The following is a 25,744-nucleotide window of genomic DNA, read 5'->3' as shown; positions in this document are numbered from 1 at the left end:
TTTCGTGAGAAGGATAGAATGTTCAACACTGTCGTACGCTTTAGCAATGTCAAGCGTCACTAACGCTGGGACTTCGTTTTTTCGCATAGCAAGGCGGATTCTGCTCTCTAAATCAACATGGGCAGACCATATTGAGCATCCGCGGCGAAAGCCAATCTGGGCTGGACACAATGCATTAATTTCTGAAACATACTTTGACAGGCGGCTGTGCACAATTCTTTCCACGAGCTTTACCAAATTGGATGTTAGAGCTATCGGCCGAATGTTATCAAGATGGAATCCTTTTTTTGAATCTTTTAAGAGTAATACTATTTTCGCCACCTTCCAGGAATGCGGCAGCCATGCAGCTTCCAATGAAGCGTTGACCAGATCGAGAAGGTCCTGAGTGAATTCTTCAGCTAAGATTTTCAACATACCGACCGTAACACCGTCCGAACCCGGAGCCGAAGATTGCATCGCAGAAACTACAGTTAGTAGTTCTGATTTATCAACCGCCACATAGTCTGAGCAGGGGAAGGGGTCGAACAAGGGCACTCTGCGCTTCTCCTGAAAGCGTAACGCGAGCCCTTGTGCGATTCGCTCTAACTCATCTTTCGCCTCATGTGGGGACAGTACAGCCGAGCTTGTTAACTGCATTGATGAGGAGTGGATATTCCGTTCCATAAAACGGTACAGAGCCTTCCTATTGTTTGGGGCTGACAAATAGGCATTCAAATTTTGATTGTAGTCATCCTTTGCCTTTGCTATTGTTCTCTTAAACGAGGCCGAGAAAAATTTATAGTTGATCCAATTAGCAGTGCTCTGATTATGCGAAAGGCTCTTCCATGCTGCTTTCCTACGGCGGAAGGCTGTCTCACACGCAGCGTTCCACCATGGGGATGGTGATTTATTGCTAACACCCGACCGCACAATGAACTCTCTGTAGCCTTCAAAACAGAATGAAACACTCGCTGAGCCCTGTCGTTTCCGTTGGAACAAACATCAGATGAAAGGGAAGCGCGCAAAGACGATTTGTAGGCTGCAAGATTAACTAACTTTCGGGCAGAACCCTGCCCGTGGAGTAAGCGCACCAAGATGGTGAAAATAATTGGCAAGTGGTCACTAGACGTACCACTGTCAACTGTGGACCATGCCCCTATACCTACCCCACCTGCTGCCAAAGACAAATCGAGAACTGAACTCGAATTTCCACGGATGAAGGTTATGGCCCGAGAATTGCAGCAGCGCACATTATTTGCCGACATCCATGTCCATAACATCTGACCATGAGAGTCAGTGTAGGTATCCCAGACAACGTGATGTGAATTAAAGTCTCCAGCAATAATGACCCTATTAGAGTTGCCAAGCAAGCTGTCCAGGTGGTCTGTTCTATTTACTCCTGCTGGATAATATACGTTAGCAACTGTGACAGGAGCACAGTGCGGCAAAATAAGATCAACAGCTAAGAGCTCGCAGTCGGGAAGCATAACCTTTTTATTAATTGATGCGCGGTGACACAGTTTTGAAGAAATCAGGGTCACTAACCCACCGCCCCTACCATGTATGCGGTCCGCTCGAAAAACACGAAACCTATTTAAAGAAAATGATTTTACAGATGAGAGCCAAGTTTCTTGTAAGAGCACTATATCTGGATTATGAGAAGATAAAAGAAGTTTTAAATCTGTAAGAGAAGAAGCAAGAGATCGACAGTTCCATTGTAGAACCTTTACACCAGCCATGTTAACTAGTCGAGAATAGAGGCCGAAACAGCCTCCTTTAGCACATCAGACTTCGAGGAGACTTTAGCAGGCCCTTTTCTAGTCTTGAGCTGGGGAACGGAGGTCTTAGAGGGAGAGGTGGAAGCACGACGCTTCTGTGTAGGGCAGGTCATTTCCACATCAGTAGTACAGACACTGCTGCGAGGAAGACTAACTGGGACGCTATCGAGAGGTGGCACGGGAGTCGGTATATTCGAAGATGATGGTCCAATCGAACTTTCAGCACACGGTTGAAGTGAAGTTGCCACTGGCGGCACTGCAGGTGGGAGATGACAAACTGCCTGACTCGCAGCAATCTCAGACAAAGCCTGAGTAAAGCTGCTGAGCATACGCTCTACCACAGCTGACAGTGCTTTTTCGACGCTTGACACAATCTTGGCAGACAGCGTGGCTTCAAGGTCGGGAGTAGAGGAACGCACAAGGCTGGCGTAAGAGTGATTTCTGCGGTTAAGGAGCGCATGAGCATCTGCTCGGGAACATCTATTTTGCTCAATTAATTCCAATATACTCTGCTCCTGTGACCGTTTTTCGCAAGTGGCATCATCAGCACTGTGGGCGTTACTGCACAAGCAACAGACAGGTTCACCAGCAGTGCAGCTGTCGGAAGAGTGACCTTCACCACACACCCGGCATCTAGTCGCCGACTTGCAGGCTTTACCACTATGTCCAAATCGCCAACAGTTTGTGCATTGCAGAGGACGAGGTTGCAACGGGTCCACGCGATATACAATAGGCCATATTTTCAGCTCAGAGGGGCAGGTGCGACCAGCAAAAGTTGTAATTACCGACTCTGTAGCAACACGCACTCCTGCAACCTCGCGCGAGCAGCGGTATACAGAAATAACCCCGGCTCCTGCGTCCTGGAATTCCTCCAGAATTTCTTGGACGGAAGATGACGGGTCCACTCCACGGACAATACCCTTGGTGCACGCAAGCTGTTCCGGAATGAAGGCCTTAACCGGAACTGCAGTAAAAGTACGACACCGGAGCAGATCCGACACACACTCAGTGTTTGCCGACTTGCAAAGAATACCACGCCTCCCGAAAGGTCGCACTTCAGAGATGTCGAGATAGTGATTTGACAGACTCTTCAGTTCGTGCTGGATCGCTTTGGAATTCTTCATTTTTAGTACTCCATCACCTAACGGTACAAGCGCCACCGGAATTGCATCTACACCATTCCTCCCAAATGAAGTCAGAGGCAAGCTTTCGACCGGCAGACTGGCGAACCAGGCTGCCGAGCCCCCACCCGTGGAGGTGAAAGCCATGCCTACAGCCGGCGCAAAGGCAACCTCACATTACTCAAATCTACAGTGCTACCCTGAATCCTGACCAAAAAACCCCCGAACGTGGAACGGCCTCACCAAACAGAAACGCCCGGCACCACCAGGAACCAAAGCAGATAGGCAGGCAGTCCGAGATCAGATCGGTTCCAAGGGCTTTGATGTCGGCAAAACCCGAACTTCGTCGGCTTCGCCTATCTTCTTCCTCGCCTTCGTCGGCGCTATCTGCTGCGGCATCAAACTCCAACTCTCTTTCTTAGGCGCAGGCTCTCTTCTTATTTTTTTTTTTGCCGGCGACGTATAACACCCCCCGAAAAATATTTCTGGCTACGCCACTGCACTCTGGACACTTACTGTTTGATCTCCTCTTTAAAATATTTTATTAACATTTTTTAATACACTCCTTTTGTAGTTTCCCCTTTCTTCAAGACACTAATAAAAGTGATTCTTTGGTTGCCCCAGAAAACTGCGTCCATCACTTACCTAGCTGCCAGAAAGGCCTTTGCTTTCTTTCAGAGCGCTTTCACATGTTGTCCGCTATTTAAACGGCTGATTTTACGGGTGGTTAACTGATGACCCGTGCTTAGTCCACAATCACCAATGGAATTGAGATAGAATATCGCCGAACACTGCATGTAAATGCTGTTTCACAAGCATTTTTGTCGGCACGCAATTATCGTGGTACCGATCATGTGCGCAACTTTAGCAAGCAAGTCATCCTGAAGGATTCTGTAAGCTGCATTCACTTGAGATTCCGAATGTATGAACGATTTTGTGCGCTTTCAGTCGGCTGCCCGCCTTAACGATGCCGTGAATTTTTACACGATACACCGAGCAGTGACCTCTATATCTGGGTCCAGAGCGCGCTTCATATTTAGTGTATGCCCATCAACATTTAAATTCGTTGATAAAAATAAAGAAACAAGTCTCTTCAGTGCCTGTGCACAGTCCCCACGAGGCTCAACTCAGCTCTCATCCAGGAGCACTAAGAAGAGATTTAAGTTTTCTGTATCGATAAATTACCGCCTTATAATGACAAAGGCGCTACTTTCACTGAAAAACGGAGCTGTTACGAACTCGAAAAGGTCAAGAAATTAAATACAGATGTCGTCCCCACCAGACGTCGAGAGAGGTCGCGTGACCTTGTGTCAACCTGCCCACCAGTTTGTGAGCAACCTCGTGTCTAGACAGAGAGCTACATCAAAAAGAAAAAAAAAATGTGATATACGCAAATGCGGGCACCATCGCAGCATAACGGATACCTGCTACTGCAGCTAGCACTACGAATATGACGGTTGATGGACCGGCAATTGCAAAAAATCTAACGTAAACACACACAGAAGCTGCAACAAAAGGTGCGACAAATATGAAATCTACAGTAAAACGGACAGTTGAGCTAGTTAGTACGTCATGACAGGTGGTACAGCGCAATACAAACTAAAGACGAAGAGAAGACCACACGGACAAGCGCTTACTAACAACCGAGAGTTTATTGAAAGTAGATTAAGTATATATTATCCATTTCTTTTTCAATAAACTCTCGGTTGTTAGTAAGCGCTCGTTCGTGTGGTCTTCGTCTTTTGTCCGTATTGCGCTGTACCACCTGCAAAATGAAATCTAAACCTATCGAATTGCACTCTTGAAGTGACTTAAGCTTCCTCATAGTTTTTCAGGGGCCTCGCGATCCCACCAAAGGCGAACTCAATCACCACCCAAGCCGCACTGAGTCTAACGCACCCGCAGAGCTCACTGATCAATGCGCACTGTGCGACCTCTGCTAATATCACCGAGTCGGAACACGCACATATCTGCAGTGAGCACCCAAGGGTGCTTCACCAACTTAGGAAGATTAACTAACTTCAAATACGTCTTTACCTCAGCGCGAATGAACTCACCGTGCGAGTAGTTTCACAATACCGACACACATTAAGAAGGTTGTCTGCATTGTCTCCGTACACGAAGAGCCGGCTTGTAAGTTAAAAGTGAAGTGTAGCGTCGACTCATCGGCGACAAGTCGTGGTTGCTGGAAATCTCCGGCGACGCTGTCACTGCTGTTGTCTCACTAAAGTGTTGCAACGTTTTAGAATCTAAAGCTTGCAAATCCATTCGCTACTAAAGACTGTGCGTGAATGGCCAGGGGCCCTCTTCGTATTGTTCACCCATGGCTGCCAAGAATACGACACCAGTTATCTCATTGCCATTTTTTTCCCCGAAAATCTTTGCAAATCCGGACATCCTACTAACAGATGCTACGCGCAGCTTCCACCAGGCTGCACAGTATTATATATAGAGAAAATTATCCTTCTTTTCTGTGAGTGCTATTTTTCCTTCCCCAGCAACGCTTTCCTCCAGCCCCCTCGCACTCCACTTGCGTCGCTTTCCTTGTGAGGTCGGTTGCCAGTGGGTGCGCCAGATGGCGTGCTTAAATCGTGCACAGTTGAAGCGGACATTGTCCCTTGGCACAAGCCCCGCTAGTTTCCATGCTAGTCACCTTCATGAGCACCCACCTAAAAATGTTGAATATGGTGCAAATGAAGTAAATTACAGTAAAACCTCGCTGCAATGAAACACGTGCGATAACGCAATAATGTACATAACAAGGAAATATATATTCCCCTTGGAAGCGCCCATAGAAATCCGTCGGTTTCATACCTCGCTTTTACGAAGTAAGGTTGTCCTGAAAAGGAGCACAATAAACCCGAAATCAACCCCACTAGACATTTTCGCGCTGAGGATATAGGTTTGTAACTTCACACTGCACCTACGCACCTCTTCAGTGTGGCAAAGAAAAATTACCGCGCATATCCTGCTCTGTCGAGCAGCGCTCAGACTATGCACACAAGTTTCGGGGGGGGGGGGGGGGGGGGGGGGGGCGTACCTGCGAACAATTTGTTAATTTTTTGGCATCGGCTTCAGGGGGACAAAGTTCTGACGCTTGCGCATCTACGTTCGTCGAAACTCTTGCAGCCCGTATAAGCCCCGCGCTGGACGATGTCACTTAGAGCGGTGCACACTGCCCATTGCGGCTCGACAGTGCCGCCGAGGTCGCCGCTGTTCTCTAACCTCCTCGCGGCACCAGACCCGCTGCCTACGCGCTGTGCTTCTCAGGTGCCCTGCACACTTTATAGATTCCCTTTTCGCGACGTGGGAGCGTGGTTTCACCGTTTGGCGCTATCATACCGATCAACTCTGGACAAAACATTTTTCAACGAGAAAGAGTTTACGAACGCAGGTTTTTCATATATTTTAAGATTTCACTATAACAATAAATATATCCGCAGATCTGTCGTCAACAGGCTTGCATTTCTTTGATATTAACGTTTTTGCGATCGTCGAAAGCGTTCCCCATTGGTTTTCTATGGCAGTCGTAACTGCTCCACGTTAGCGATGGAAAAACTTTAAAAGAAAGATTTTGCTACGCCTTGGAAGAATGGATCATTGCTTTCAATATTTCCATAGCGGTACCTTACAGTTTTGCAATATATGATTTGAGTTCTAATATTCAACATTTTTGTCCAAGAATGCTGGTCAGTGACCTCCCGCAGGTTTCACAAGGCCAAGATTAATGACAGCGGCTGAAAACAAATGCGCAGGGCGATTTCCATTCAGCGAAAGGCAGGGGGCTAGTGTTGTAACCAGCGTGCTCGTAAGTCTTGCGGTAAAGCGAACCAAACAAAAAGAACACTTGCGACCGAATCGCCAGAGCACGCCCGCTTTTGCAGCGGCTTGTATCCTCCTGAGCCCCCCCCCCCCTCAAAAAAAAAAAAAAAAAACGTGGCTAGGTATCCGGAATAGGTCTGTGTGTGACCTCTATGACATTAATCCTTCATGGCTCATTTTGTATAAGTTTCGAAACCTCTGGAGGCGCATCGTTAATTTCCTGCCACCCCATCATCTTGACTTCTTAAACGCATCTGGCGGCTAAAAGTTCAGGAGCCCTTGTCAGCATCACAGCATGTACAGACTTTGCCAAAAGTAACCAGGCAAAGGTGGTTTCTTTCTTAGCCGCGTAGCGAAGCACTTGCGGCAGTCCTTAAGCTCTGAATATCAGTGAACTATAAGGCGAACCCCTGTGCTAACGTTATGACACCTTTCAGTTTCAAGGCGGACCGTAAAGGCTCCGTTATACGGTTGAGAAGCAGAAACCTGCAGTTCGGTTACTTTTGACAAAGGGGGTACTTGTACTTTTTTTAACCCACTCCTGTCATAACGCATATTAGCGCTGTAGTACGTATAAAAAATAAATCGTAGCGGGAATATTCCGACATTTTTTTCACTCTCCATATACTTCGCTTACCCTTGCTTGTACTGTTCTCCACAATTCAGAAGAAAAAACAAAGAATTATACTTTCTCTTGCTTAAACCCGAAGTAATGTAGAAGCCGAAGCTCAGGGTAGAAATGAGGATCAGAACGGCACACACCTGTTCAACAAGGCCAGGCATACTTTTGGCTCGCTTACTGTTGCTAAAACGAGTCTTAGAGCAAAGGACGAAGCTGTGGTGAAGTCCTGGTGCAAAGAAGCAGCCTTCTTTAAATTCTTAGTGACTAGGGATCGATTTGCCACGCGCTAACCAGCGCATAAGAATCATTTCGCTTTTGATTCGTCTACGTGGTCCAACTTTTCGTGAACGGGGGGGAGATTGTGCGCCGAAAAACTTTGCCTGAACATGCCAAATATCTGTTGGTAAACAGAAGCGGACAGCGCAAAGGTCAGACTTTTGGATGTCCACTCCTGTCTTTCTCGTGTGCCTTCCAAAGAACAAAATATAAAGTATCATTGATCACTTTCTGTAGTGCTGCTAAGATGAGGGCTCGCCACCGATCTGGTCGGAACCGGAACGGCCAAAGTTAAAGGATGCCTATTGCTAAATGGGACACTTTTCAGATTTCACGCAAAGACCGGCCGTGTTAATCGCCCAGCGTGCCTTTCCTGAAAAACACTGCCAGACGGCCGCATGCGAACCGTAAACAATTTTTGTCACATCTCAGCACTGCTCTATTCGGTGGGCCGCCAACCCTCATAGCTAATACGCGGTGCAGTGCAGGACGCGAAAATGAAGGAAGAAACCCTCATGGGACCGACTAGCTAGGACACCTTACAGCCTTCCAATAACTTCTTTCCGGGATGCAAGACAAAGCAGCTGAGGTGTTTACGCGTCAACCTCCTATTTGTTTCCGTGAGTTTCTCGCACGAGGAATATAGTTGGATTCGCTACTCTGCAGCTGCTCATTTCCTCGTCTGAAGGCAGCGGACGGCTACACGGGCTCACCAAAAAACACTGCACGAGAATTTGATCGCATCTATTCGTCGCTCAGCGCAAAGGATCCTGCTAGGGTACGCGGCAGTCGCGGCAATTCGCAAGGTGCTAGACTAGCGCAGTAACGCTACCGGCGGACAAAATTAGCGCTCAAACTCGGAAGCGAACGGAGCAGCGCCGCCATCGCTATGATACTTTGTGCGCGAAGAGCCTTTCGAAAGGCGGAGCTCTGCTACAAGCGCCGCACGCAGTGTCCCGATCAAATACGCTCGGACGGCGGCTACATGCACGGCCTTTTTTATATACGCCGCCGAAAACTAGGTCTCCCCCTTCGTATAATGCAGTCCACGCGACGCCCGCTAGCCGCTTATCGAGATCCCGGAGGCAACGGTCTCTATCGGTGCGCCGACGTCATGGATCTGTACGCGGTGCACGAAGCCGGTGTCAGCACGGGGCAGGCGCCACTTCGGACACCCGCTGAGCCCGCTGCGTGGAACAGCATCCACTGCATCGCCACTCAGTGCGCAGTCATGCGGGGAAGGCTTTTGTCATCGGGTGGCGTAAGTGTACGCGCATTTGTAAATGTGGCCACGGCCACCCTGCTCGGCGCTGCAGAAAAAGGCATCCACGTGCCAGACATTTCCTTTTAACGCTGGATACGTTGGTGCTTTTTCTATTGGGTTTCCGCTAAAAAGCTATTTGTGGACAGGCCATAGAGTAAGAGGCAATTAGGAAAAAACCTCGGTAGGTTCTCATCTGCGCGATTATTTCTTGCTTGTTTGCTCACCTGCATACTGTAGCTACCGGCTATAGCATTTAGGCCGATTGCTAGTAAGTTATGTAAAGCGCCTCTTCCGGCATCAAATGTGGAGGTCATTTATGGTACAGAGGCCTCGGACTGAGCTTTTAAGGCGGCTTTTTCACCCTCAACATGCTTTGCGTGAGCTGTGAGCGCCAGTGTCAGAATATGAGTTGCTGTAAGGCGCCGTTTCAGCCGCGAATGTGGCGTAAAGATTGGAGATTGGCGAGGAAATGGTGCAAAGGACACTGATCGCTTTTTCAGGCAAGCGTTGTAGAAAAAAAAATTTCATTCAGGTATTTTACCCGTTACCTCTGGTGTACCTCAAGGCAGCGTACTTGGGCCTCTTTTATTCCTTATTTACATCAATGATTTGGTTAACTCCGTAAATATGTCCGAAGTCAGTATTAGACTATTCGCAGATGACTGCATTCTGTTTAAGAAAATTAGCAGCACTACCGACCAAGAATGCCTGCAGTCAAATCTTAATAATGTCCTAGAGTGGTGCACCCTTTGGTCCATGAAAATAGCGACAAATCGGTTCTTCTTCAGGTTACTAACAAAAAAGCGCCATACAGTTTTAATTACGCGATAAACAATCTACCACTGCTACAGGTGAGCGAATACAAATATCTTGGAGTCACCATTACAAATCGCCTTTCATGGTCCAGTCACATTAATAACATTTGCTCGTCTGCTTCAAGAAACCTTGGCCTTCTAAGACACAAATTAAAACACGCTCCCTCTGAACTTAAGCAACTTGCCTTCAACACACTAATTCGTCCGAAACTTGAGTATGCTTCTGTCGTATGGGATCCACACTTAAAAAAGGATATAAAGAAACTTGAAATGATCCAAAGAAAAGCCGTCCGTTTCATTTTTACGCTTACCATAGCTCTATCTCGCAATCCGTTCTGATGTCTACGAAGAACATATCCACTCTAGAAAGAGGGAGAGCACTTCCAAGGCTTAAATTTCTGTACTCATTTTACTCTAGTCAATTAAATATTAATGCTGCTCCCTATATATCCCCCCGTTCTACACGACAGACACGCAATAGTCACAACCATAACCTTACCCCGTACTTTGCACGCACAAATACGTTCAAAAACTCATTTTTTCCCCGAACAATCACAACATGGAACTCACTGCCAGAAAATGTCTTTCCGGCTCAGGATGCCGCTGCTTTTGAAAAGAGTATCTTATTGTATGTGTAAACTTAACAATATCATTGCCCTCTGTTTGGTTTTCTTTTTTTTTGTTTTTGTTGTTGTTGTTGCCGGAACGCTGGATTTGCGAAGTGTTTGATATTATTTTCGCTTTTGAATGTTGCCCCCCTGCTTGGTCTCTATGACTGCAGTATGTGTAAATAAAATAAATAAAATAAAAAATGAGTTTATCCACGCTTGCTGAGAAATCATGTCAGTGCGCACGCGTCACTGGCTAAAGCGCTAGTACTACCACACTTCGCATATTATGGTAATAAAATGACTCGCGTATGACTTGGCGTTCCTTTTGCAAGGTGACGGTTCGGACAGTTATTCCAAATATAAAAGCACGTTGTACATATGAGCTCAAATATTAACGTGAGTTTTTTAGTAGTACCACTGACTCGCTCGGGACATAGTAAAACATTACAGCCACTTACTTATCTTCAGCGCCAAGATTCAGTGAGCTCTTGGCACGCTCAGCATCTACCCTTTGAACCCCATGCTGATCTGTCATTCCATTACATTAGCTGCGTTTCTCTCTCTCCTCCAGATTGCAGATGAAATAATAAAAGAGTTGAGAACGAGCTTTTTAGTTTCTCAGCCTACTTTTTCGAAAGAGCATGAACAGTCTTCGCTTTCCTCTCTACAGCTTCTTCTTGCACTGCTCCTAAATATGGCTCCACCAAAAGAGTCCACCTTGGCGTTTGTTCAGTCCTGCGTTCCATGAAGCGCAAACCTATGCACTGCTCACGCACAAAAACTCAGGCCCGATTGCGACTCACTTCGAGATTTTAGACCTTGTTTGCTGGAAACACTTGTAATATATTGAGGCAGGCACTGATCATTGTCCAAGCTCGGAGTACTCAACACTTATGCCTACCGGCACCCCATTCATGCACGAGGCAGCTTCGTGATGAGACACAGAGCTATTGCTTGGGAGCGTTTTTATTACTTTAATAACAGTTGCAGGGCACAGTTAGTGCGAACATTTCTCTTTTCTTTTCTAAAGTGACTGAGTTCGGCACCGAAAATGAACAGTTAGATGGCCCACCGGACAGCCAAATTCAGGTCGTAACAACGTTCATGATTTCGCGGCGGGCATGTGCAGCTCGTTTTCCGTATGCCACAGCTTCATGGCAAAGTTACTGCTTTCTCAAACAAGAGATTTTTGTAGTGTAGCTGCACATCGCCGGAAGTACAGCACGTTCGTTCTGGGCGCATTTTTCTCCGATTACATCCATGGAGAGAAGGCATGCGGATGGGCTGGTGCCAGATTTCTTCCCTTTTGTTTGTTTATTTTGTTACCCTCATGGCCCAAGCGCATCACAGAGGGGAGTAGGTGTACATTACAGCAGGGAGAACTTAACAGCGAAAAAAAATACAAACGCGAATATTAATGAGGCTTGCGACGATAAGAGCACGGCACCTCGACAAATAAAACAAATAAGCAGCATTAAATACAATTTCCATAGAGTCAAACCGGCTAAATACAACGAGTGACAAATCACAAGGTGACAAATCATAGGTGAAATTTGCATCCAGCTTAAAAAAAAAACTAATGACAGAAAAGTGCTGACGCGCAAAACAATTGGGAGGCTAACACACACCGCAGCAGAAAAGAGCTTCGATTGAACCAGAAAACACTAAGCAGCAAGAAAAGGAAGAATGTACAGATGCCACAACTCCGTGCGCTTTAGGCGACAAAAGGTTAATTACAGCAGATTTAAAAGCAGAATGATCGTATATTTCGTCGATATATCGAATAAGTGATTCCAACCTGCCAATGCCTTGGTGATGAATGAATTGTAAAAATATTTGGATTGGCATAAAATAATGCGAGCTTGACGCCAACTGGTGGAAAACGCTCGAAAGCTCAACAAGTTTTTAGTTTCTTTTTTTCTTTTTGCACCAAAATGGCTCCCGTCGAACTGCACACTCGCGCTTGTAAAAACACACAGAACGCTAAGGAGGGCTATTAGAAAAAAAAGAAAAATACACTGAATGGTTTGTTTAATAGTTCGGTAGTATTCACCACGTAAAATTATAGTACGTAAGTGCACCGTTTTCTGTTTGCGGGCACATGAAGAAAGTGGGACACATGTACCCTCCTGCCCTGCCGAGGGCTAAGGCTGATAGCTGAATGGTTTGGTTTGGTTTTTATGGGGTTTAACGTCCCAAAGCGACTAAGGCTATGAGAGACGCCGTAGTGGAGGGCTCCGGAAATTTGGACCACCTGGGGTTCTTTAACGTGCACTGACATCGCACAGTACACGGGCCTCAAGAATTTCTCCTCCAAAGAAATTCTAGCCGCCGCGGCCGGGATCGAACCCGCGTCTTTCGGGACAGCAGCCGAGCACCGTAACAGCTGAGCCACCGCGGCGGCAGCTGAATGGTCTATTTTGTTGACTAAGCTCCAGATTTGCCTATATTAATTAATTAAAAGTGACGATTGATTGATCGATCGATTGATTAATTGATTAATTGATTGATTGATTGATTGATTGATTGAAAACTTTAATTAAAGAATGGCAATTACCGGAGCCTTGGGTGGTCCGCCTATTCCGGCAGCCCATTGGCCTGCGTCGCAGCGTGGGCCCTGCGAACCAGTCCTCTTTGCTGGTCGGGGTCCTCGCTGTGCAGAATGGTCTCCCACTGCTCCAAATTAGGATTGGGAAGTCTGTCTGTAGCAGGATTGAATTGACATGCCCATACCATGTGAGAAGCTGTAGCTATTTCTCCACGGTGGGGGAACTGTGGTTTGTAGAGTGAGGGGTAGCATTGGTGGAGTTCAAGGGGGGTTCCGGGAGTTCGGCGCAGGGTGTGTCCCTCTGCCTTTTCTAGAGTTTTGTGAAGTGTGGGGCATGTAAAATTGTAGATAAATCAGTATTAAAAGAAATCATTACTATACCTGAGTGCTACTTAGTATTCAGTAGCTGCAGCCTGATAAGAAATCCGACGTTCCTGCGAACAGGTTAGTTCTGCGGAACGGTACAAGCGTCTCTTCCTGTTACATAGGCTTTTTAATGCTTGACTAAACCATTGTGATGACTGTTCCTGTAAGTAGTAGTAGTAGATGACGTTTATTCGGCCAAAATTTACAGGCCGAGCATGTCGACCGCCTGGGCGACCAGAAGTCGCTGTTCTTCCTCCCCTTCAGCGCCAAGCCAGTCGAGTCAGGCGGTGATGGATAAAGAAGGTGGGGGGGTAGGAACCCGACTGCTGAGCAGCCGGGCAATAGAAGAGGCAATGGGCAAGGTCCGCATAGATACAGGGGCAGTTGGGACAGGAAGGGTCCGATCGATAGCGATAGAGAAAGAGGCGAGACGGGGTGATGACTGCATTCATTTGAACGTGCCGAAGAAGGCGAGCCTCCGGCACTGTGAGTGACGGATGAGGGGGAGGGTAAAGGCGTTTGTCGAGGCGGAGCTCGAGGTAGACCTCTTTTATGGTGCGGCGAAGGGTGAGTCTCCCACCGTCCTCCGAGGGCTTGGGCCAGGGGATCAACGGTGCCCGCAAAAGTGTGTCACGGGCGAGCTGATCAGCCAGCTCATTGCCGTCAATCCCTGAATGCCCAGGGACCCAGCGCAGGAAAACGATGGAAGGCTGCAATGCGGAGACCGCTCGTTCGACCTCCTGTTGAAGAGAAGGGGTTAGGGTGCGTTTCTGTATGTGGTGTATAGCGGCTTGTGAGTCTGAATAGGCTGTGTACTCTTGAAGAGAGGGAAGGAGGGCAAATGACTGGAGGGCATGCGCAATGGCAAGGACCTCGAGGGACAATGCATCCGGAGGGCGTAGAAACGGCCCGCTGGTGGGAGTTTCAGGAGCGGGGAGGTGGGGGTGGTACAGGGCGTAGCCGCAGGAACCTCGAGGAGCCACGAAGGAGGCATCCGTGTAAGCTACACCCTGGGTATCAAAGAGAGGGGAATGGTGCTGTGCGGCCGCATGACGACGGCCGGCGTGCAGAACGGGGGACATGTTGGACGGAAGGGGGAGGATCCGAAGATTGGGAGCCGGGGTGGGAATAGGAGAGGTAAACGGGGCGCAGGGAATGGGCGAGATACCCGCTTGAGTCAGTAACCACTGACCCTGACGGGTAAGGGAAAGCCGGGCAATCTGCGAGTCATGATGGAGAGAGAGCAGAGAACGGAGAGGATGAAAGAGGCCTGTTGCAAAGATCTTTGCAGTAGAGGTAGTGATAGGGAGGTTGAGAGCTGCCTTGTAGAGGCCCAGAAGGGCAGTCTCAAGAGATTTAAGTTGAGTCTGATTGAAGGAAACGTAGGGTTCAAAGTACAAGACCTTGTTGAGGGCCAGCGCGTGGGCAACTCGGCACGCATGAGCCTCGTGGAGACCTGAGCGCCGAGTGACCACGCGCCGCAGGAGGTGAGTTACGGAGTGGCAGGTGGTGACAGCACGGTGGAGGGCTTGCACGTTCTTGGCTGCATGCAAAAGAAAGCCAAGAACTTTGCACTGAGTGACGACAGGAATGGGAGAGCCAGAAAGGTGGAGAGAGACGAATTGGTTGTGTGAGCGCTGGTATGAGGAATGGTTGAGGAGAAGGAGCTCGGATTTTTCAGGAGCAGGAGAGAGACCAGCAGTGGTGAGAAAGGAGTCGATGAGATCTAGGCCACGTTGCAGGGTGTCCTGTACGTGACCGGCAGAGCCAGACGAACACCAGAGAGTGATGTCATCGGCGTAAAATATATGATGCAGGTCGGGAATTTCAGCTAGCTGTGAGGCGAGAGGGGCCATAGCAAGATTGAAAAGGGTAGGAGAGAGAACAGCACCTTGAGGAGTGCCTCGGGTGAGGTTGTGGGGGTCGGACAGATAGGTGTCGACTCGAAAGCGAGCGACACGTTTAGAGAGGAATGAGCGGATATAACAGTACATGCGGGAGCCACAGTCTAGGGAGGCGAGTTGGGAAAGGATGTGGTCGTGGCAAACACCGTCGAAGGCCTTGTTAACATCGACGGTCACAAGTGCGTGAATTTTAGTGGGGGTAGGTGACAGAAACGTGTGCTGGAGAACCGGAAACATGTCCTGTGCACAGACGTGGCGTAGGAAGCCGATGAGAGAATGAGGGAAGAACTCCCTCGTCTCGAGAAAATTAGAGAGGCGAGTCAGGGCCATTCGCTCAAGGGTCTTACCAACACATGATGTCAGGAAGATTGGGCGGAGGTTAGAGAGAGAGGGAGGCTTGCCCGGCTTTGGAATCATAGAAATGAGGGAGGAGGTCCAGGAGCTGGGCAGGCAGCCGCTGTCCCATGCATCATTGTAGGTTTTAAGGAGGAATTCTTTGGCGCAGTCAGGAAGGTTGCGAAGTGTGGTGTATGTAATGGCATCCTCACCGGGAGCCGAGCGTGTAGCATTAGCAGCCAGAGCCGATTCGAGCTCCCGTAGAGTGAAGGATTGGTCCAGGTCGGGGTTAGGTCCACCGCAGTACACCGGATAGGAGGGTGCCAGAGGGGGCGGGAGATAGAGAGAGGCGAGCTGATCAAAAACATCGGAGGGAGTTCCTTGAGTGAGGACTTTAGCTAGAGTGGGAGCAAGGGCAGGCTTAGTGCCAAGGAGGGATTTGAAGAGAGACCATGTGGATCGCGAGTGCAATGCAGAGTCAAGACGGTCACAAAGAGCACTCCAACGAGAGTGCTCGAGTGAGGCGCAGTGGGTGACGATCTCGGCCCGCAGAGCAGTGATCCGGGAAGAAAGTTGGACATTGTGGGGTTGGCAGCGGAAGGAGCGTTGAAGACGTTTACGGCGATGCCATAAACGGAGTAGGTGAGGATCTGGGTCTGGGACTGGGTGACAAGAGCGAACACGACGGCTACTGGACGTGAGCGCTGCAGTGATGCGCGACGTCCAGTCGTCGTAGGATTGAAAGGAGTCAGAGGCGAGATTAGCGCGGAAGGCGTGCCAGTCAGTATGAGTGACCGGATGACATCGAGGGATGTGGGAAAGAGAGGTGGAAATGTGGACAAGATAGTGGTCACTGAGAAGAGTTTCGGCTGTCACTTGCCAGTGAAATGAAAGTAAACCCCGAGAGAAAGTGAGATCGGGTGTCGTGGGGCGCTGTGAGGCAGTGCCCGCTCGAGTAGGGGAGCCAGGAGTATTGAGAAGGGTGAGGTGGCGTTCCTGGGCCAGAGAGTGGAGGAGGCGCCGGGTTTGAGGGTTTGAGGGTAGCCCCAGAGTGTGTGAGGGGCATTAAAGTCACCACCAAAGAGGAGATGGGAGTTAAAGGAAGAGAGTGAAGGAACTTGCCCAGGGCGGAAAATAAAGAGGAGGTAACAGGGGGGTTGTAGAAAGACAAAAGGGCGAGTGAGACGCGGGAAGAAGGGTGGTAATAGACCACACCAACTAAATATTTAAGAAGGACGGAGGGGATATCAAGTGGCTCCACGAGCACGTCGCTACGTACATAAATAGACGCAAGTGGTGTGGCCGTAGTGGCATGGTAGGCGCGGTAGCGTGGGACAGTAAGGGCCGTCCGGGTCTCCTGGAGAAGGAGAAAATGGGGCAGGGAGGGGCGGGCGAGTAGATACTGGTGGAGGGGGGTCTTATTATGGCACAGATTTCGGCAGTTCCACTGCACAATCTCGAGGTCCTCGCCAAAAGCCATTATGAGAGTGTAGAGGTAGAACTTCGTGAGGGTACGCGTTCCTTCTTTTTGGCCGGGGGCAGTGACTCATGCAGGGATTGGAGCGTAGAAGTGAAGGATTCTAATTGTTTGGATTGTGCTTGGAGGGTGGTAAGAATCTGCAGAACCGATGTCTCTAGCTGAACCAAGCGAGTATGGTGTGCCTGTGTGGTGGTTTCGAGATCAGCCAAAGGGGCGACCTGGGCGGTGGAGGAGGGAGTGGTGAGTGTGGCCAGGTGCTCATTTAGCTTGGTAAGCTGGGAGGTAAGAGAGGAGGTGGTTGTCTGGAGGGTTTGGGTCAAGGCGTGGATCTGTTGTTGTAGGTCGTAGGAAATGATTCGGTGAGCGCAATAACTTCAGCTTTAAATAAATTGCAATTAGCATTAAGAGAGCGTGGTCAGGAAAGCTCGGTAAGTAGTCATCTATAAAAACAGGGAGTTCATGTTTAATAGTATCAAAACGTGCGTTTTTATAATCTTGTATATGTTTAGAGTGGTTACTTTGATGAAGCACGGTGCAAGTCAAAAAGTAATAATGCAGGAAACGATCACTTAATCCATTCAAGTAAGATATGGGGTGCAAAAGATGAGTCGAAGTGGTGAGTACTGAGACGACGATGCTAAAAATAGTAGACGTAATTCTAACAGGCTGCATTACAAGCTGGGACAAGTTGAAATCATTGCACAAATTAAACAACAAACTATGGCATCTATTTGACAAGCGGTTACAATAAGCACGTATATTCGATCATACCATACTCCGATAACTAAAGCTGCCTAGTAAATTGAAATGAATATCTAATTAATGGGCTGTAATGGTATAAATTGAATCATGAAGATTGCCATAGGAGAAGGAAAACCCAATATCAATTTCCGAGCGCAGGCGCGAGTTTCAAACAAAACAATTTTTAATGTGCTTACAAATTGAATAGGAATAGGAAAGTGACGGCCACGAGCACGCCTCCACCACGTCGAGCACCCCTGTCGCATCGATAACAGTTGTAGCGTTTTGTTATTATTATTATTATTATTATTATTATTATTATTATTATTATTATTATTATTACTATTTTGCTGTCAAACAATTCACCCCTGTCAACTACGTCATTATCGCAAGCGTCGATAACAGAGCGAAGATAGTCCGACTGCTTTTGGGGATCACACTTCCAGTATTGGTGATCAACAGCGTAATCATAGCGCGGGAAACAACACAGGACAAAGACGAGACGGGACAAGCGCAAACTTTCAACACAGCGGATTTATTGCAGATCAGGAGCATATATACACTACTGATACAGCAGAAAGAAAAAAAGAAGAAACATGAAGGAACATAACAAAATGCCACATGCCGTCATGCCAAGAACTCGAGCTCTTTCTTCGATAACGCCACAGACGGTCTGCTGACGCATTGGTCTCCTGCCCGTGCTATCTCACACGCTTCCTTGATTTCTCTAGTTAGTTCGTTTCGGTGTCGATACAAAATGACTGTCTTGTCGGGCAGAGGGTGGCAAGGTGGTACTGCGTGGTAGGTGGTACCTGCCCAAGCCTATTCTGTTGGTGAACAAAGCAGAAAGTGGGTTAATGACCGGGGGCTTCTATCTATTTCCCCTCGCGCTCTGCTATTCGGTATCATATTCGTTCGGTTGCGCCAAGGTGCCTAAGATTTAATGCGCGGACTGATTTGAAGGATTGAAGCTGCAGTCCTTGACTCGACGCAGAGGTTATTGTACCGAAACTTGTAGACTGAATATTGTGTTTTGTCCAACAGCTGTTTTTTGACAATGCGGGTAGCGTTAACCGTAACACCCTGGTCCTTGAGTTTAGAACGGCTGACCTGAATTTTCTGTTTGTTTTTAAAAGTTAGGCACTAATAGGCCTGCATTTATTCTACGTGAATCCATCGACTCTTCGTACTCTATCGATCAAAATTTCGGAGGGTGAAAATTTCAGATAGGATCAAAAAGCACTGGCTTGTTTTTTTCTCACTCCTTCCAAGACTCAGAGCGGGGTGTCGGATGCTCCTTCGATAAAAGGTTACCTTGCCGTTGCCTGTGTTGAAGTTCAGCCTGGCTTGCACGCAGTTGAGCGTTTGCACCAGAAAGTTTGTCAACTGAGTATTGAAGACGCCGTACCTGCTGCTCAACTACGTCCACGGGGACCGTCTTGCGCTCAACCCCCGATAGTCTTTTTCAGTCTCGGTTAGGTTTTCTCGAATTTCCTTCCGTGTGTTCGTAACTTCGTTAACAGACTTGATTAAATCCACCTGGTATTTCTCTCTTTTTGCCGTTCACATGTTAACGCTTCTAACCTTACAAGCATACCGTCAGATTGTTTCACCTGGTTGTCAGACAAAGGACCTTGCTCATCGGCTTTCCTGTTATACCCTGGGTTGGGCTTTGCAGAGACTGAGTCATGCAAATAAACTTTGGGCTTGTAAAAAATAGGATGAAATGTGCGCTCAGATTCGAGTAATAGGAAAGTTGTTTTTTCAAACAGTGAACTGGAAATAGAAGTGTCACAAAGAGACATGTTACAGACTATAACTTGTAAAAACAAGCAGCGCAAGGAACAGCACGGTGGCCAAGGCTGAAATCCCACTACACCTGTGAATACCGCGAACCGATTAATGTCATCAGCCATTAAATCAGTTCAAACTACTGAATTCGAGTCGGTTACGACATCTGCGAGTAATTCGCTGCTAGAATTAACTCAGAATGACGCACAAGGATGCAGAATTAGAATACACAGAAGCCTTTATACGCTGCGTACATTACGCTGCACTAGTATTACTACACAGTGTTTGCTTGCACCAGAGTATGTACGCGGAATACCTCATACACAAGCGCACAGTGAAGGCCTCTGCTTGCACGTGCACAATGCTGGTCGTCGTCGCCTCCATCCATACGCTGTTAAGTCATATCCCACAGAGCGCAGCCCGCATCTTTATATGTCAACAGTTCACAGTTCACATTATTGTGCGTTGTCACAAAACACAACTAAGAGCTTCCGAGAAGTAGATTTAGTCGATTCTGCGCCGAGTTTGCAGAACGGGATAGGCATTACCAAAAGAGCCGCGTTCGTGCGCCACAGGCAAAGAAGTTCGGCCCGTTTACCGCAGCCACACCCATATGAGGATGCAAAAAAAATTCGAACGTCGCTTCTTTGCGGCCCATACTTGTGTAGGAGCGCTGTTTTTCTTTTCCGGCAATGCATCGAATGCATCAGGCCTGAAATGGCAGGCTGCATGGGTTTCGCAGCAATAACATGTATTCAAGGCACAGCATTTGTCAAAAATACACAGCACACCAGTTTTGCTTCTGGGCCATGCAGTATGGCTTGGGTTTCAGCGTCGGCGTTCACAACCTTGCAAAAGCAAAGAAAACGCTTGTTATCACCCCTCAGAAGCTTTGGACTTCATTGGATGGTTTCGAAGCTAACTCTTTGGGCTGTATATTTTTGACAAAGGCTGTACCGAGTGACCCGTCTACTTTTGCTCTTTCAAGAATAGCTTCCGGTTTCAGCTCGGTGAGTTTTTGACGTCATTTATCCCGGCATAAAAGGCCGAGGGCACCAGATGCAGCCATTAATCACTAACGGCTAAAACTACCTTGGAATGTAACCCCAAAGCAGCAGTTCTACGGCGCACTTGTCTTACTTCGGGTGAACACGTGGCGGATTCCTGTGGAAGCGGCGATCGTTTAACAATGAACACTCAAGTGTCTTCACGGCAGACTGGCACCATGGGGATGAGAATAAAAATTACTCTTTCTGGAATTCGCTTCGTGTAGAGAGCAAAGAATACGGCCATCTCTCGGCATAGGGAAAGGAAAAAGAGTCGTAAAACCTCCCACTTGCTGTTCGAAACGTAGTCACACGACGTAGCGGCTTCGCGCTTTTGTATACTTGTTGCCTTTTAGGCTTTCTTTGCACATTTCCCTCTGTCTTTCCCTTTCATCCTCACCCTGTTTTTTTTTTTCTATCATGAAGGAAAAAAAGTATCATCCGGGAGTACGTGACACGGAGGCTGCAAGAGACCAGCTTCAGTTCTCTCTCACAGAGATCGCGACTTGCATCGTGTGGCTGACCTGGTTTCGAGAGCTCCTATTCGCAGGTGGAAAGAAAAGTGGAAAAGAAACCTTTGCGTGCCTCCGATGGATCCGTTCACCTCCGTGCGAGACTTTGCTTGATAACCGTGTAAGCGTTTAACTTCCTCTGAACTACAGTTCAGGGTAAACTGGCTAATCACGTTGACAGTTAGCCCCGTGTTGCACAGAGCGGTTTGCTGTACCACGGCTATACCACAGCGAAGGTTGTCACACCTGGGATTTATGCAGTTCCTTTATGCAGACAGCGTGCGGCTTAGACAGCACACAATGACAGCTTTGGGAAAAATGAATTCCGCACTGTTGCGTCGCATTAGGACTGAATACTACTCATTCGTAACGACGCTGCACAATGAGGATGATTGCGTTGGGCAGCGTAACGAGTTCGTTCCTGAAATGACAGACCTAAGGAAGTGTACAAAGAATACTTAATGCAGCTTTGAAAAAAGCAAGGAAATTGATGATGAAAAAAAAAAAGTTGTTGAACAGAAATCGGTCAACTGTCACTATTTTTCTGTTGCGTTTTCTGAAGAACTTCCCGGGTAGCATACAATATCCTGGATAATGTCTTTTCAGGGGATATATGCGATAACGTTTGATTTCATTTGATTTCAGGGCGTTTAATGTCAGAAAGCGGCTCAGTATATGAGGGACGCGTAGTGGATGCCTCCGGACGATTTTGCCAACCTAGGGTGTTTTAACGTGCACTGACGTCGCAGAGTACACGAGTCGCTAGCATTTCGACTCCATCGAAAGGCGACTGAACCCACGTCTTTTGGGCCAGCAGCCCAGCACCACAACCACTGAGCCACCGCGGTGGTATATGCGATCAAGTGGATTTTAGACCAAATTAGACGGTTCCATGAGGTCTGAAGAATGACTGATTTATTTGGCTTTAAAATTTGCGTGCGTCCATTGAAAGATGTTCTATGTGTGCTTTCTCGTAAACAATCGAATGGTAGACATTTGCATTTTCGGGCGAGAAATCATTCCTCTACATTCTAGTTGCGCATGCGGAGCCCGCCTTGGTTTAGCGGCTGGGTGCATGTGCATGAGCAACTCAACGCATACGCTGTCCGAACTGACCCATCATGGGCTGTCGACCGGATTTAGTGAGGCGGCCGAAGTGAATCGAGGGAAGTTATCTTGATCACTGGCATGAGTACGGCATGCGTTACCACTTCGATCAAGTAAGCAGCGGAATGCGTTTTCGATCTTGCTACTACGTATATCGCGCCTGGGCAGTCTTCTCGCCATCTGCACAGACCAGGATACTTGCAGGTTTTATATGCATTGGATGGGAGCTGAATAGAAAGCGCCCATTTCGCAGCAGCTGTGCTGGCACGTTTAGCAGTACGTGCATTCAGAATCTGGTTCAAAATATTTTCGACACGTTTCCTAGTGCGCTTTTTGCTGAAATGTTTGTTCTGTCTTGTTTTTTTTTATTCCAGCCTATCCGGCAAGGACTTTCCGGCGTAAGGAGGAGCTATCGTCGGAAGAAGAAATCATCGCTGCGTCAAGAAGGTTCTGCATGGAGACAGTACTTTGTTCTGCTTCTCTAGAGACTTTGCACGCACGGTAATGCTTGCTTCAATGTGAATGGAGTAAAGTTATAACACGTCTTGGGAGGTTCCGAATGGGATCTCTAGCTTCTTATATATACTTGTGTAATATTACAGCAGTATAGCTTTTTAAGAAAATTATAGTAATAATATACAGTAGTAATGTGTATTGCGTTGTGCTAGCATTTCACTAACACCTTTTGTGCCTCTACAACAGCGCCTCTACACACGGAAAGAAGAAAAGTAACTGTATATTGGGCTTATCACAAGGCAGGGCCTTATTTTTATTCACCAGTAAAGGATATGCATCTAGTATATTTCTGCAACATTGCGCACTGTCATCTTTCCGTGTTATAATTATCAGCTTAGTATAATTTGTTACTGCCAGAGTATTAGTTATAGCAAGAACGCGTCGTAACAGTCCTGCGCCAATCTTCGGTATAGTTCTGAAAGAGTGTTTTTCAGTTTTGTCCATCATTTTGTGCACACGATTACACTTTTAAAAGCGATATATTCTGTTCTAATAATGTTTTCTAATTATTTATTATTTTATGGTTTCGACGGCCCATGTGAGATATCTGTTACCGTTGTAGCTGTTTAAGGCGCCAAACGCAACACTGACTAATCGGTGTGATTGTTTTGTTTTGGACATATGGTAATCAAAATTTATTTTATTCGTACTTTGTAGCTGCTATATTTAATTTGAACGGTGTTGAATTCAACACGCGAATCAGTTCAGTAACTATATTTTCATTGGATAGGCATCGCAAATTCCAGTACAATACAGGTCAACAGTTATTCACTTCTGAATTGTGCACAGGTAAAGTCTTTTTTTCTTGCACAGGTGCATCTGCAGTGCAAGTTTTCATGTTTTGTCTGACATAATAAAAGCGGTGTTTCGATGTTGTTGTTTTTTTAAGCCAAGCAGGAGCAGTTTACTTGAACATCAAGCTCGCGGCATTCTTTTAAAATGCGCTGTGCAAGGTTGATGCGTGAACCCACTGCTCTTCTCTCCCGCTACAAAATTGGGAGGGCTCGCAGGTACGCGACTCGTAATAACAGTCATATAGCCGACGTCTTAAACGTGAATTCAGACCTGCTTCGTTCGGATTGCTAAGGTCCTGCTGCAGCCTACGTCTAGAAGGGATTCTTGGCGACCTATAGAAGAGTACACCTTTTAAGCCGGACATTAGACGACCAATAAGACTTTTTCACAACAATTTTTAGCTGGCGAGAGCTAGGAATTTAATTTTACAGCGAGAGTCGTTAATGGCAGCTCGCCTTGAGTGGACGTGTAAATGAAGACCATTTTATTGTGGGCGTAGATATCCGCAAGTCAAGCCAAGTCAATAAAGAAAGAAGACGAAAAAATGCTTGGCTCGGCTCGAATTAGTTGGCAACGCTATGCTTGGTTTGCCTTAACTTGGCGTTCATGGGGATCGGCGGCAAGCCAAGACAAGCCAAGGCAAGCCAAATCAAGAGCCAAGGCAAAGAAACAAAGAAAGAAGATGAGAAAGGCGAAGAAGTAGGAAGAAAATCAGAAGAAAAAAAAAGAACGAAGGCAAAAGAAAGAAGAAGCGAAGAAACCAAATAAGAGAGAAGCCAAGCCAAGAGAGAGAAGAAGAGATAGAGGAAGAAGAGCAGAAGATGAGTTTGGGTTCGTTGGGTTTCATGGCGCATCAGAAACTAAGGCTTTCATATGCCAGAGAAAAGAACAATACATGGCTTGGACATGACGTCAGGTCCGCACCCACCAAGCTCTGGCGGCCATGCTGCCGAACCATTCGTCCGTCCTTGCCCGTCCGCCCTGTGATGCTTTACCCCACCTTTGACGCTTCGGATTATATACTTATCCTTTCGGGTGGTATGTCTTCTCTACAGAGGACAGCCATTCAGTGCATGCTATTACTCTGAACTTGTTCGATCGGCGCCCGTACGCTACGCAGAAAAGGTGAAAATGCGCGGCGGTATGGGTCCGTATAAGTTGCTACCGGGAGTCAACATGATGATGGACGTTGATATGTGTTCCCTGAGGTGACCCACGGGGATATCGGGAACTATCTAGTTTACATGTCCACCTTTGTGACGTTGGAAGAAATGAAAACCTTCGAATCACTAGGAGGCACACTTCACCAGCGGGTGGGTGAGAAGCTTGTCTGCGATGCGTCTACGAGACAAAAAGCTCAGCCGCGGCACGCCGCTTTCTCTGCCGTCGTTGCTCGCTGCGCTCGTAACGATCCAAACCAGCTTGTCTAGTGCTGTAGCCAAGGTGCAGTGACGGGGACCTGTCTGGGTTTGTGTTGTCGAACAAATCGGATGGCGACCCTGCAAATCAAAAACATTCCCTTCTTCAAAGTATTCTTCTAGCTCCCATGTTTTCGCAAACATTTTATTCAAGGCACAAGTCACTTACCTGTCCCGAAGTGCGCTTCGCACTAACCTAAACTGGGGTTCGGAGTCCAAATCGGCTCGCTTAATGCGAGCCAGCCACAACCCTCGCCGATTCGTACCGAGCGCATTGGAGAGCTCGCACTTGCCTTCTATAACCTCATGAGGAAGAAGTTCGTATTAGTAAGCTTCCTCTTTAGCCTGGAGCCGACGTTACGGTTGGAGCAGCCAAGGATAGTACACAAAACCATATGTTGAAGCTACGGATGGACGCGAACCAAAACGATGCGAGCTAACAGAGGCAGCGGTGAGCTAGAGGCGGCATGGCGGTGGTTCGGCAACATGGCTGACTGGCACCCCATCGTCACCGGATGTGACGCCGATGCAAGCATGTATAAAGGAAGAGGAAGCAAAGAAGAAGACAGAAGCCAGGAGAAAAGAAGAATTGGATAAATAAGACGTGACAAAAGACGAAACAAAGAAAACGAAGGAAGCCGCAGCCTGGTTCAGCATTTTTTTCACCTGTTTCTAAACAGTTTGTTTGAACTCGGGTAGATGTCCACGTGTTCAAATCGTTTTATTTTTTCGTTTTGATAGATGTCGCTGTTCGCTCTACGATGGCAGCAATTTTCTAATGGCGCGAAAAGTGTATCAAATTTGTTGAGCAACGGCGGCAAAGGTAATCACGTTTCTGAGTGAATAAGCAGCCTAACAGTAATAGTTCAACGTTAACTATTCAGTATTAGCTAACC

The 25,744-nt window shown here is 47.4% G+C and overlaps 1 pseudogene; it reads right to left on the bottom strand.

The window, feature by feature from the left end:
- Positions 1-24,771: 24,771 nt before the first annotated feature.
- Positions 24,772-25,377, bottom strand: LOC149351206 (uncharacterized; annotated as a pseudogene).
- Positions 25,378-25,744: the final 367 nt, after the last annotated feature.

This window comes from Amblyomma mixtum, chromosome 3, assembly GCF_055824585.1.
Source record: "Amblyomma mixtum isolate Tamu chromosome 3, ASM5582458v1, whole genome shotgun sequence".
Lineage (NCBI taxonomy): Eukaryota > Metazoa > Arthropoda > Arachnida > Ixodida > Ixodidae > Amblyomma > Amblyomma mixtum.
Note: the sequence above shows the minus strand (reverse complement) of the source record. Positions and strands in the feature narration are given on the sequence as shown.